The sequence below is a fragment of the Narcine bancroftii genome, chromosome 8, assembly GCF_036971445.1.
Source record: "Narcine bancroftii isolate sNarBan1 chromosome 8, sNarBan1.hap1, whole genome shotgun sequence".
NCBI classification, from domain to species: Eukaryota; Metazoa; Chordata; class Chondrichthyes; order Torpediniformes; family Narcinidae; genus Narcine; species Narcine bancroftii.
The window spans coordinates 149,129,084-149,141,473 of record NC_091476.1 but is presented as its reverse complement, the minus strand read 5'-3'; the positions used below and the strand labels follow the sequence as shown (position 1 = coordinate 149,141,473).

Below are 12,390 nucleotides of genomic sequence, written 5' to 3'. Positions count from 1 at the left end.
GTTCATGACATTAAATTACCCAGCCCAGAGAGTGATAATAAATAGAAAATATAGATAATAAATATTCACAGTTACAGCCGTGCAAGATAAATAGGTAGTGTTTCAGTCATGCAGACAGGACTTTTTGTGGTTCGGAATCATTTATGATGAGGGCAGTAAGGGGAGGTTCAAGAGCATGAAGCGGTTCTTGAACAAGGTGGGCTTCTGTATTTTCTTCCCAAAGATAGCATGAGAGGAGGTTGAGAGCAGGGAGTTCTTTATGATGTCGTCTGCCTCTCAAAGACGCCTTCAGTGGATGGAAGGTGGGACCTGTGATGGACTTGGTGATGGATATTGCGTTCTGTATAAAAGCCATGCCTACGTACCGTGGGTGCATTGTAAATGCATTTGTTTAAAATTAGTTTCATTTCCATGAGTTTCTTCTGTGCATTTTGTACCTGCACAATCTCAACCTCCTCTCTCTGCAAGCATTCTCAGTTGCGCAACTCTGTGCTCTTTTACCTAAAGATTCTTGCACATTCCTTGAGTTTTATTGCACTAGCATTGGAGACTTCGCTTCCAGCTACCATGACTCTCAACTCTGTAATTCGCTCCATAAACATCTTCCTGTCTCCATCGCTCCCATTTCCTCTTTTTGGACATTCCTGAAAGCCTACCAGTCTGACTAAGTGTTTAAACACTTATCTCCTAATATGACATTTCTCATAGCAATCTTGTGATACACCATGAACCGGAATGTATATTTTCTCAACATAGTTGATGAATACTCACAATTCCCGTTCGCCATCCTCTGCCCAGATATGATCATGGTCACAGTTATTAAGCCCCTGCATAACCTCTTCACGCTCTTTGGATACCCCAGTTACATCCACAGTGACCAGGGGTCCTCATTCATGAGCGGAGTTGCACCAGTACCTGCTGACCAAAGGCATAGCCATGAGCAGGACCATCAGCTATAACCCCTGAGGAATGGCCAGGTGGAAAGGGAGAAAGGCATCATTTGGAAGGCAATCCTCCTGGCCCTCAAGTCGAAAGAGCTGCCTGTCTTCCCATGGCAAGAGGTACTACGAAAAGCTCTCCATGCCACCAGGTCCCTACTCTGAATTGCAACAAATGCTACCCTGCATGAAAAATTATTCTCCTTCCCCAGGAGGTTGGCATCGGGAACCACACTATCGGTCTGGCTGACAACTTCAGGGCCTGTGCTACTCTGGAGACTCACCAGAACCCCTAAAGCAGACCCCCGGGTCGAGAAGGTCTACCTCCTCCATACCTCCCAGTATGCCTACTTGCAGTACCAGGATAGGCAGGACCTGTCTCTGTCTAGGACCTAGCACATGCAGGAGCTCCCACAACTGAGGCACTCACTGGACTGACCACGGGTGACCGACCAGCACTCCTCCCCCTTTTCCCCCACGACTACTGGCCCCACTATTGGCAGCAGTTGCACCGCCTCAACTCCAACCCACACATCCCCCCCCCCACCTCCAGCCCCAACAGATTCCGTTCAGCCACATCACACAGAGCATTGCCCAGGACCCAACAGCTGGACCACAGCTGGCACTGGCATGGTCAGTTTGACAGACGAAACCACCGGACATGCTGAACCTGTAAATAGACTCCGAATGGACTCTGACACTTCACCCCACCGGACTTTGTTTTAAAAGAAGAGGTGAATGTGGTGGAACAGTGTAATACATACATTGTGCTGGTTGGCCTTCCCCGATACTGTAACTCCTCCCCCTCAGGATTCCTAATAAAGACGGTACTGCCCAAACCCTTCCCTTAGTACTGCTTTGGAATCGGGCCAACAGCATGTAAGATATGCCTGTAAAGTTATAACGATTAAAGCCTTTTAATCTCGACTTCTGGTCTATTGGGTCTGATTGATAGTGCCACAATAGGGCAGTGAAATGACCTCCACTTTGTGCTTCTGCACACAAATAATAGTTGATAATTTCCAAATATCCTTTAATAAATAAATTTCTGTTCATTGAAATATAAGTATATTGATTAAATCTGTCACCTCTAAACTCTTGAACAAACTTTTTCATTCTTCCAATGTGATTAGTTTGAGGTTTGGGTCTTAGTTTGGTGTTGAAAGGATTGGTGTTAGGCAAGGGGGTTCAGGCATGCAGAATGAAACTTGGTGGTCGTGCTGGTTGAGCAAGCCAGAGGCCTACATCTACAATCTGGAGGTGGCAGCTGTGGAAATTAAATTCAGTTAAAAAATAATCTGCTTATTTAAAAACGTAAATAGCTAGTCCTAGCAATGTTGAGCAAGAGCCAATGCACCTGGTTCACTGAAAGCCTTCAGTGGAAATCTGGCATCTTTGTTTTTCCAGTATGCATGTGACTCCAGGCCTCCTGCATTGTGATTCACTCACAACTGCCCTCCAAGATGGTCAGGCAAGGCTTTCTATTGCATCATAATGATGTGTTACTGCTGTTGTTCTAGTAGGTGGCTCACCAAAGCCTGTCCAAGGAAAATTACACCGGGTCACTAGACCCCTAGGGGTCCCAGAGAAACTTTGGTCTAATGAAACTATAGGGTTGAATTAGGCTTCTATTCAAGCTCATTGATTGCTAAAAGGAGGAGAGTGGTGCTGAGCTGGTTGAGGGAGAAAATCCCAGATCTTTGTGGCCAAGCAATCGAAGACCCAAACCCTGGTGATAAAATGCTGTGGGCTGTCTTATCCACAGCATTCATTCATGATTGGAAAAATTGCACAATGTTGGGAGCAGTTCCTTCATGGTTATACATCTTTACACTGATAAAATGATTGGGCTTCTTTAACAAATAATGACTTTCCTTTAATGTGAATAAGGTTAATGTGAATATTCACACTTGGAGCAATCTTGGGAAGGGCCTCATGCCTGTATCTTATTCTTGGTTTGGTTTTTTTTATTGTTGGCTAACATTCCATCTCTTGTTGATCCCCACTTCCTGGTAATGCTTTCCCATCCCATTCTGAGGCAGTGTTAATTGCCGCTCACTTTGAGTCATTGAATCAATATTTTGAACCACACATTTCGTTAGGATGCCACTTTGCTGAGGTCTTTATGGACAATATGATTTGAATTGCCTTGGTTATGACAATTATACAGTTCCTCCTTTTTCACAAAAGGGCAGAGATGTGAAGCTAAAGAGAAACTTGTTTAAAAGTGCAGATTTTTGATACTTAGCTGACCTCTCAGCCTGCTGGACATTGGTATTTATTATCCATACAGGGATTGGCTCATGGGAACCAGGAATTGGCTCATGGGAATCAGGTATTGGAACCAGGATTCAAGAGGGTGCCGAGGACAAGAAGGGCTCCCGAAGGGCCTTGGGTTTTGAAGGCTTCCTGATCGAGTCAAAGGTTTGGATCTGGAGCTCATATTGCCGATGAATCGAACAGGAATCTGTACGATTGCAGAGGCTGCAGGAGCACTGGAGGCGAATCCGTGAACACTCGGTGACTCTGAAGGGACTCCCTTTTCCTTCCCATTCTCTCGTACTGTAAGGGGCACCAGGCAACAGTTACAGTGACTCTGTGTCTGCTTTACAGCAGGCAGAAGGAGAATTTGTGTAATATTACATGATCTGTACTATTACATGACAATAAAGGAATCTTGAATCTTATCCCTCAACCTTCCTGTCTCTCTACCCAAGATTCTTCCTTTAAGCCTCTCTGCCCACCTAAACTACCCTGAAATACAGTGAAACTTTGTTTTATGTGCTATCCAGGCAAGTCAAGCTTTACATAGCACAGCAGGCAGTGCAAGGATAAAACAAAAGTGCTAGAGATAATGCGACTATAGCCCTTTTTACACTTAAAAGCCATGTTATTACCATATACCTGACCCATCTCTGGAAGGTGGCTGCTTGTTCACACGGAACTGAAGAAAAGCCAGGTCCATGAGCCTTTTTACACAGCAAGCCAGCTTCCCAAAGCAAAAGAGGCAGGACTTGTGGCTCAGCAGTATAGCAACATGGCTTACTCTTTTAGACTGGTCCCTCATCAATATGCTCTACCTCTTATACTATCTACCTCGACGGATTGAAGCCGGGTAAGTTTAGGGCCCTCCAATCTGTCTTTGATGCGTTCACACCTCGCTCGAAAGGTGGATGATGCCCAGCTTGCAACCGTTGTGTAAAAGGGGCAAATGAAACAAAAGTGCAGGCTATAATATTAAAGAAAAGAGGTATCCAATGCTTAATCTGACTTCCAAACAGGCAAAACTTCCTTTTCCGAGATAAGCAGGGTTTATTGGAATTCATTCCCAGACTTTCTCCAGCATGTTACATTCCCGCCTCCTTCCCCTCCCAGACCCATCCCAGTCTCCAGTTGTGTGAAGTGTGTTGGCTGGGAAGTTACTGTTAATCATTAGCTGATCATTTAAGACAATAGCATGCACTGTTATTTGGCTTGAGAGGTTACCTCCCAGTCACTGAGTTTGTTTCCCTTTGACTTTCACGAGAACCTCCTGTCCTTTGTGGAATGAGCAGGCAAGCTGAGTGTAGTCAGAAAGAAATACATGGAATCCATTACTGCACACTCTGACCTCCGGTAACCTCTCGAGGTGAAAGGGAACAGGAGAATACCAGAGAAAACGGGTTCAATAAACCTCTTGAGATCAAAGTGGCGAGTTCTTTATCGGAGCAGCCAAAGAAGTAATAGAGTCCAATGATTAGGATTAAGGTGGCATTTCCATGGTAACCTCTTTATCTCACTGAATACATTATTGTAGTTAAGTAGCCTGTTTCCTTCCAATATCTGATTGTTCATCATTCTTCTTATTTACTTACAGTAGACTAAGAGGTGAAATGGGTAATTAATTGAAGATGGGTATGCACAGTGAAGAGGGGATTGTCACTGTTTAATGTGCACTGTCTGGCTATGTTTGGTCTGGACACACATCCATTTCGATGGCCGTTTCTTTTTATAAGTTGCATTAATAAGACTTTGCCCTAAAGCTACTCCCTGGTAACGAATTGCTTCAGCCAGAGTGGATTTAATTTACCAGATTGAATTTCAGAAACCATCCAAAGTCATCAGTATATAAAGTGGGTGGAAAGAAGTCTGGGACCCCCTGCTTCTCTGATGCTAACATTCCAACAGATGTTATCGAGCGTCATGGTAATGATGGATGGCAGGAAGTGTGGAGCATCCTCCCAGAATTGGACCTCCTTGAAACACCGGCACTTTTTGCTTACACCTTGAAGGGCTCAGGCCTGAAACACTGGTAATATATCTTTAACTCCTCTGGATGCTGCAAGACTGGCTGAGTTCCTCCAGCATTTTGTGTGTTGCCTTTTCTAGCCTTTTCTAACCTTTTCCAGTACAGAAAATATTGGCAGCCTACATAAATTGAGGGCACAGTATGGAGCAAGGGGAGCGGATGGAGTATTGAATTATAATGTGATGTTGCCTTCTGTCCTCCTCCCTGATCGTATGGAGGGGTGAGGCCAAAACCTGGAAACCTCCTGGGTCAGTATGACCCAGTCTTCTCTGGAGATGCCTGCCTGCATTTTGCTTATATCTTGAAGCAAGCTCAAGCTCGAAATCTCGGTAACACAACTTTACCTCCTATGGACGCTGCAAGGCTGGCTGAATTCCTCCAGCATTTACAGTATATTTTCACTACAATGACATTGTCTGTAGACATCCATGTTTCCCTCCACTATGGCCTTATTCAACCACTTACTCCATGGGTAGTATCATTGCAGGATTGTTCAGACGGAACCTAATACAGGTTTTGGATGGTACTTGTACTGAGGGGTTAAATAGGAAAGTCTGCCAACATCATAATTGTTATGCAATATGCAAAAGTGCAAGAGAAACTCAGCAGGTCATGCAGAATGAAGGAAGTAAAGGGTAACCAACAATTCAGGCGTTAACCCTTCACCAAGGTGTACCTTGACAGATAAATATTGTCCAAGATGCTGGCACAGTTAGCACAACACCTTTAAAGTGCCAGCACAACACCTTTAAATTGCCAGCCACCCAGGTTCAAATCCGGAGTTGTCTGTAAAGAGTTTGTACATTCTCAGTGAGGTGTCTGCGTAAGATTCTTCTGGGTGTTCTGGTTTCCTCCCACATTCCTAAGATGTGAATTGATTACATGGTGTGATAGTACAGATTCTATCACCAATGTGTATATGTATAGATTGTAGCGTAGGATGACTGTGATTGGCTGAGAGTGTAGCCACACCTACTGGCAGGTCTTAAAGGATTGCACCTAGCCAGACAAGGTCATTCTGGACTGGTCGACCTACTTGTGATATGCTCCAGTCTTTTAGTTAATAAAAACCTTGGTTTGGATCAACAAGTCTTTGGTTCTTTCGACGCGCTCTACACATGGGTGTTGTTGGGTGGCATGGGCTCGTGGGTTGGAAGGGCCTGTTATCATGCTGAATGTATATAAACAAGATATCGAGAAGTCATTCATTCAGTGGTAACATGTGAGCTTTTTAAATTCATGAGAGAGGAAGACCAAGGCCCCTATTCATATTTTATTCAAATGATGGCACTTCCATCAGGAATCTTTCAACAATGTGGTGAGACATCAGGCAGGGAAGTTGGTCACAAAGATGTAACTCACATCTGGGTTTCCTGGTAGGAGATGGCTGTGCTTTTGTTTAGACAACACTCCTCCACCCCATTCCTGTGGAGCTTTACTCATGCCCTTCAAGATTTAAATCAGTACAAGTCATACACATCAAGTCTTACAGCACAGATCAGACCCTTCATCCCATTGAGCCCATGCTATCACCAAGCATCCATTTCCATAAACCCCACGAATCCTATCTTATTCTCAGCTATAATAAAAGCAGAAAGGCTGGAGGTACTCGACAGGTCTCACAGTGCCCATAGGAGGTAAAGATAATGAGATTAAAAAGTCGTGCGAACTGGAACTTGGAAGACGCTTATCTGAGGATCTATGGGACAAGATTTTTAAACTTCAATACGTACCCAACATTCATTAATCCAATTCAAAGTGGTGCATCGTGGTCACATGTCCAAAAATAAATTGGCTAGTATTTTTTCTAATATTAACCCTATACGTGACAGATGCAAATCTGAAATTGCTACATTGACATATATGTTTTGCTCTTGTTCATCCTTAGAAAACTATTGGAAAGAAATTTTTTATATCTTTTCAACTATACTCCAGGTGGAGCTATGATCTAATCCAATAACTGCTCTTTTCAGGGTTATTGAACCAGACATAGGGAGCTTTTCTGTACCTGTGCAATGGCTTGTTGCCCTCTCTACATTATTGGCTAGAAGATTCATCCCATTCAAATGGAAAGACTCTAGTCCTCCAACAGTGTTCCAATGGTTGTCTAAGCTTAGAAAAAAATTAGATATTATTTATTTGATTCAACGGTGAAATTTGAAGATCCACAGCGACCTTTAATGTCTTATTTTCATATGAAGTAAATGTTTCTCATGTGATTAGATGTATTTACTCTTCTAGATAAGATATAGTCTTACCTTTGTTTTTTGATTTATGGTAGGAACCAAAAACCTCAAAATATATCTAACCCTCAGGATAAGGTGCTCAGTTGTTTTTTGTTAGTTTTTTTTTCTTTTTTTTAATTAGAATTGGTTAGGTGGTTTTTTAATATAATACTTTTGATATTTTTATTTTTATTTTCACCCATTGCAGTGGAGTGACGACTGAGTTTATGTTGTTTGAAGTTTTATCTTAATAAATACACACATATAACCATATAACCATTTACGGAGTGGAAACAGGCCATGCTGGCCTTTCGAGTTCGCACCGGTTCACTAGAACAACTCCACTAGCTCAAACCTCCCGCTCTCCACCAATAACCCTCCAACCTCCTCTCCTCCATGTACACATCCAACTTTCTCTTAAATGACAGAATGGACCCTGCCGCAACTATCTCATTCGGAAGATCATTCCATTCTGCCACCATTCGCTGAGTGAAAAAGCCACCTCTAATATTTCTCCTAAAGTGTTGCCCCCTTACCCTTAACTCATGGCCTCTTGTTTCAGCCTCCCCTGCGCTTGATATGTGATATTGTATATTGTATATTCAATTTAATTTCCTTTTCTTCATTGTACTCTATTTCTTATAAAAACCAATAAAAAGATTAAAAAGAAAAGGATAGTTAGTCTACACTGTTAGAGTGCGAGCATCCGGGGTTTGAATCCTGCGCTGTATGTTCTGTCTTGTTTTCCTTCAGGTGCTCTGGTTTCCTTCCACTCTTCAACATACACTCGGTTTATCAGTTAATTGGATGTAATTGGATAGCATGGGCTCATGGGCCAGAGGAGCCTGTTACCATGCTATATATCCAAATTTAAATTTATATAACCAATGTTTTGGGCCTGAGCCCTTCTTCAAGGTAAGTTTGAATAAGGACTCAGGGCCAAAACATTGATTGCATATCTTTACCACCTATGGACATTGTGAGACCTGCTGAGATCCTCCAGCATTAGTATGATCACAGCATCTGTGGACTTTCATTTTTCACTTTATTCTCAGGAATTCCCATCAATTCACCCCTAATGATTCCATTCAACAAAGCACTGGGGTCAATTTACGGTGACCAATTAATCGTCTAATCTATGCATCTAAGGAGGCGGCACAGTTGGCATAGAGGGTGGCACAGTTGGTGTAGCAGTTAGTGCAATGCCTTTACAGCTCCAGTGATCAGGATCAAGGTTCGAATCCCATACTGTCTGTAATGAGTTTATACGTTCTCCCTGTGTCTACATGGGTTTTCCCTGAGGGCTCTGGTTTTCTCCCACCATTCTAAAAATGTAACAGGGGTATAGGTTAATTGGGTGTAAATTGGGCAGCACGGACTCATGGGTCGAAATGTCCCGTAATCATGCTGTATGTCTAAATTTAAAACAATCAAATTTTAAAAAAAATTAAATAAAAAATAATAACGTTAGCGGTAGTCAGAGCACCCAAGAAAAACCATTGCGGTCACGGGGGATCATACAAACTCTGCTTATACACCAACGGAGGGCAGAATTGAACCCATGTCGCTAGATCTCTAAGGCAGTGGATCTGCCATCTGTACCACTGCACAGCCCTATGTCTTGAGAAAGATTGTCACTCAGCCAGTTTTTTGACAGCTATTTTGCCATAGTGCAGCTGTTTGAGAGGAATTAGTGAGATGTTTAAACAATGACGTTGTGGTAAAATGCTTTTGACATCTTGAAGTTAATAAATCAAATTAATTGTGCATTTTGAGATTAGAATTGAGCAGCCTCTTCCCTGTGAGGACGCGGACTTAAAAAAAAACGACCTCTCAACGAATACACATTTCTGCCTGATGGAGCTATGGGACCCATCTCACACTCGACTTCACCTGCGGCACAAGGTGACTCTGAGTTGAAGTAAGGAGAGGAGAAAAAATTAACGAAACCCACTAATGTGAAGTGACCGCCAGGAGGCAGGAAGATGCCTGAATCATGGAATTGGGGGAAAATAATCGTAAGGCGTGAAGGGGAAAATATTTGAGTCAGAACCTGTATTCCTGCCCTCACATTTTGGACAACTCCTAAAGTTAAGTGGAGTTTTGCCTCTGGCCTCTGGCCTCTGGCCAGATAACACGGACATGGATACCTTGAAAGAAGATGTAGAGGGCTGGAGCAGTTTTCACTTCCCGAAGTCAATAGGGCTTCACTTTGTTATGAGCTCAGCTCACTGAATAATGGAGCTTTCAGGAAGGGAGGATGTCTCTATTGTAGCACAAAGGAGTTCATCATCATCTGTTAAAACTAAAAACTCAGCAGGTCAAATAGTGAACTTTATATTGCAGAAGATACAGTGAAGAGGAGGATTACCAGGTTGATTTTAGAGATGAGCGGGTTAGTCTATGAGGAGAGTGAGTTGTGTGGGACTATACTTGCTGGAACTTAGAAGAATGAGAGGGGATCTTATAGAAACATAAAATTATGAATGGCATAGATAAAATAGAGGTAGACAAGTTGTTCCCATTGATGGGGGAGAATAGAACTAGGGGACCTAGCCTCAAGATCCAGGGCAGTAGATTTAGGACAGAGATGAGGAGGAACTGTTTTCCCCAGAGGGTGGTGAATCTATGGAATTTGCTGCCCATTGAAGCAGTGGAGGTGACCTCAGTAAATATATTTAAGATGAGATTGGATATATTTTTACAAAGTAGGTGAATTCAAAGATATGGGGAAAAGGCAGGTAAATGGAGATGTGCCAGTCATCAGATCAGTCATGATCCCATTGGCAGAGGAGGCTCGATGGGCTGTATGGCCTACTCTCGCTTCTATTTCTTATGTACATAATTAACATTTTAGGCTTGTGCCCTTCATCAAGATATGAGTGGAATGTAGGCAGGCACTTAACCAAAATGGTGGGGGAGGGGAAGGGGGAGTACAGTTTGAAAGGCAGATAAGGGAGGAAGGGCACCCCAGCAAACAGGGGGAGGGGGAATGGCTCTGTGAATGGAGAGAGAAGGGGATAGAGAGTTGGACGAAAAGACACAGAGGGATGGGGAAGAGAGGGAAAACGGAGAGTGGGCTTGCAGAAATCGGAGGTCTATGTTAATATCATCCAATTAGAGAGTGGCCAGATGGAATATTAGGTGTTGCTCCTCCAATTTGATTTGGTAGTCCATGAGGCCAAGGACAGTCAGTCAGCAGAGGAAGGGGTGCAGAAATGGATGCGGCAGAGCGAAGGTGCTCAGTGAAGCGATCTCACAGTCTGCATCCAGTCTGTCCAATGTTGAAAAGGCCACAACGGAGGCACCAGATGAAGTAGATAACTCCTGCAGATCTACAAGTGAAGTGGTGCTTCACTTGGAAGGACAACTTTGGGTGCCAAATTGTGGTGAGGGAGGAGGTGCGGGCACGAGTTTGGCACTTCCTGAGGCCACTGGGGAAGGTGCTGAGGGGCAATTGGTGGGAAGGGGTGAGTGGACAAGGGAATCGTATAGGTAGCGGTCCCTGCAGAATGAGGAGAGGGGAGGAGAGCGGAAGATGTCTGGTGGTTGGATCATGCTGTAGGTGACAGTAATTACAGAGAACAATATGTTGGATGCGAAGGCTGTTGGGGTGGTAGATGGGGACAAGATGAATTCTGTTTTTATTGCATCTAGGGGCAAAGAGGGCCAGGGCATTTGAGCGGGGAATGGAAGAGATGTGGGTAAGTGCTGAGTTGATGGTGGTAGAAGGGAAGCCATGTTTTTTGAAGGAGGACATCTCTGATGATCTGCATTCTCCTCTATCTCAATGACATTAACCTGCTCTCTCTCCTGGTGAATATTAATCCATTTTTATTACAAATGATCCTTCCACACCTTGCTGGCACACTTTCCATCTCAGCACCATACCAACCTCATTCATTAATCCATGTAAATGGCAAGTTATTCATGTAAAACCTCAGAGATGCTAACCAACAGCATGTTTTAACCAGTTTGAGAGTTAATTTTGTATGTGCATTTCTTTGAGGTGCTGCCCTGTACTAATAAAGAAAATTATTTGGGTCTCGGGTTGATCCTGAAGTGTTTATCCTCGGTGTAATTTTAAAACTTCACATGACAGCAAGAAGTAAGTGTTATTTCTCAGTCAATTTCAGCTGGGGGTTTCTAAATTTAGATATACAGCACGTTAACAGGCCCTTTGGTCCACGATGTTATGCCGCCCAATTAACCTGCACCCCAGTACGTTTCAAACAGTGGGAGGAAACTGGAGCCCCCAAGAAAAACCTCACAGACACAGGGAGAACATACAAATTCTTTGCAGACAGCTTAGAAGTCAAATCCTGGTCCTAATCGCTGACGCTGTAGCGATATTGCATTAACCACTACAAGAAATTCCTTCAATGCATGGCTGCAGTATAATTAAAGTACTGAAAGCAGTTGAGCATTCATTTATTTGATTAATAAATTCAATGTGTTAAATAATTATTATTATTGGTAGGTCCTATGGAGGCTGCGAGACGGGCTAAGGTCTTCCAGCATTTCTGTTTTTTCCACAGTTTAACTAGATCCTAGGGTTGTACACCGAATGGCCTGAATGCACCTGGGATTGTCTGATCTCAGAAGCTAAGCGGGCACAGGGCTAGTCAGAATTTTGGGGGGGGTGGGGACCACCTAGGAACACCAGGTGCTGTATGTTTCAGTGAGGGGCACTAGACAAAGTGGCGACTCTCTGTCTGCCTTACAATAGACAACAGTTAAAGAATTTCATGTATGTTGTATTCTAAATGTAGTATTACGTGGCAGAGGTGCTCGCTCAAGGCAAAGGCTCCCATATCATATCTCCATTAGGTGAACTTTTCTTTGATGCTGCCATTGTGTACGAGCCATGAGTTGGTTCAGCTTCTTGCCCAGCCCTGTTTGCATATGCATTGATTAGCTCTGTTTGCATATGCATTGA

General features: G+C 43.4%; 1 protein-coding gene and 1 long non-coding RNA gene across 7 annotated transcripts in view; one reads left to right on the top strand and one right to left on the bottom strand.

The window, feature by feature from the left end:
* Positions 1-2,380, bottom strand: part of LOC138741360 (uncharacterized) — an 86,892-nt gene extending 84,512 nt beyond the window's left edge. For 4 of the 5 annotated variants that reach the window (XR_011343470.1, XR_011343468.1, XR_011343469.1 and 1 more), the window contains exons 1-2: positions 2,296-2,380; positions 2,027-2,205 (exon numbers count right to left, since the gene is read on the bottom strand). This is a non-coding gene — a long non-coding RNA (uncharacterized lncRNA). The remainder of the gene's footprint in view (positions 1-2,026; positions 2,206-2,295) is intronic. The other variant, XR_011343471.1, reaches the window with a different exon arrangement.
* The window catches only part of LOC138741361 (syndecan-3-like), a 235,729-nt gene that overhangs the window by 145,460 nt on the left and 77,879 nt on the right, over positions 1-12,390 (top strand). The gene's annotated exons all lie outside the window — the stretch shown is intronic.